This window comes from Mirounga leonina, unplaced genomic scaffold (genome assembly GCF_011800145.1).
Source record: "Mirounga leonina isolate KUSES-001 unplaced genomic scaffold, KU_Mleo_1.0 Mir_165, whole genome shotgun sequence".
In the NCBI taxonomy this organism is placed as follows: domain Eukaryota; kingdom Metazoa; phylum Chordata; class Mammalia; order Carnivora; family Phocidae; genus Mirounga; species Mirounga leonina.
The window spans coordinates 43,070,404-43,072,451 of NW_023270415.1; positions in this window are offsets into that span (position 1 = coordinate 43,070,404).

Genomic DNA, 2,048 nt, shown 5'->3' on the forward strand with positions numbered 1-2,048 from the left:
ATTCCCTTTAGTGGATCCCCTCCATGCTTCCCTCTCTACATCCTACCTCCACCCCTGCACATGTAATTGATCATCCAGTCTTGCCAATTGGACCTCCTAGTATCTCTCAAAAATATACTCTGCTCATACCATACACCTAAATTCCTTGGAGATTAAAGATTTATGGTTTTACTTCTTACAGCTAAAAGTACTGGATTAAAACCTCACTGGATATTTATATAACCTTGGAGTAAAGGGAGGACTTCTCAAAGGCAAAACCACAGAGGAGAAGACTGATAGATTGTGCTACAGAAAAATTGGAAACTTCCATTCGACAAAAACCACCATGAACAAAGTTGAAAAGGCATCAAAAATAACCAAAATAAAACTCAAACAACGAAATAAGAAAATATCATCTCAGCAAATTTAAGTAAAAGGAGTACTGTCTAAATACGTAAAGGTCTCATACAAATAGATAAGAAATGACCCAAATTTGGGGGAGGGGGACTAAGAAGAAAACCAAACAAATAAGGAAAAAACTGTAAAAATAAAAAATAGAGGCATAGGCAAAGGACACGAACAAGATTGATTAAGGAGGAAAAACAGTTTTGACAAGAGCATATGGAAAAAGGTTTAACTACTCAATCCAAGAAATGCAAATTTAAACAAGAAACTATCCAACCAAGTTCATAAAGATTGTTCTTAAGGGGAGCACTGAGTGCACGCGGGGTGCTGAGGGATTACTTAGAGGCGTATGAATCATTACAAAGTTTTGAAAAGCAAATTGGCAGTTCAGTATTGAGAAACTTTAAAATTCATCCCTCTTAACCCAACTTGAAAATTCTGGGAATTCTGGGAAAATTCTAGAAAAAATTCTCAGAATCTTTTCAAATACTTTTCCTGCTCACAAAGTCCAAGCACGTCAACATGGAGTTCCCTTCCACGTTTCATCTCGCCCATCCCCCAGCTGACAACCGCCACTCCATTAAGGCAAAACTGCTTGTTCTTCCCAAGTCATAAGCCTTGCACTTCCGTGCCTCTGAGCATGTCCTTTTTATTTTCCTCTGCTTAGAAAGTCCTTCACCACCTTCTTGGCTTGGCTGACTTTGCTTACTCTTCTGGAATCAGCTAAGTTGTCAGAGGGTCTTCCCTGATTCCCCTCCAGGTTCAGTAAGTTTGCCTTCTTCCGTGTTTCCATAATACCCAGTACATATATTTTTACAGATAATTTACACATCTATTTACATATTTATGTATCTATTTACATATCTGTCTCCACCAGCTTGGTTTCTCTCTTTGTATCCCTATACTGACAGTTTACTGACTTACCATTGGCCAACCTCAAGCCAGAAGCCAGAGGCCAAGAGGTCTATTGATGTAGTCCATACAGGTCAGCCTCCCGGGTGCAAAGCAGGATGGAGAAGTACAGAGAGTGGATCTGGAATATACCGTCAGTATAGGGGCAATTCCGTCTCCCATGGAACATTTGGCAAGGTGTGGAGACGTTTTTCGTAGCCACAACTGGGGGGGAACCAAGGATGCTACTAAACATCCTACAATGTACAGGAAAGCCCCCACGACAAAGAATGATCCAGCCCAAAATGTCAATAGAGTTGATGTTGAGAAACCCTGTCCTATCCTTAGCTCCCACCTAGTATAAAGCACATAAAAAGCACACCAAAAAAATTTTTTAAACTATATAATGAACAATAGATAATTGATCTTTTCAAGCCCAATTTCTTCTTTCATACAGCAGATGTAATAATACCTATGTCAGAGGGTTGTAGGGAGGATTAAAAGAGACAACATATGAACAATGCCTGGTACAAAACTGATGCTCCATCAGTGGTAGTTTATCCTAACAGTCAAGTGCATAAATTAAGTCACAGACCCAGATTGTTTTGGTGCTGAAATGAGTCTTAAAGACTTTGCAGTTAAACCCCTTCATTTTATAGCTGAGAAACCCAAATCTATAAAAGCTAATGACTTGCCTAAATTGTTGGCATCAGATCTGAGTTTCCAGTTTAGTGGCAAATCACATTTTAAATGCATGCATAAGAAAGGAATTA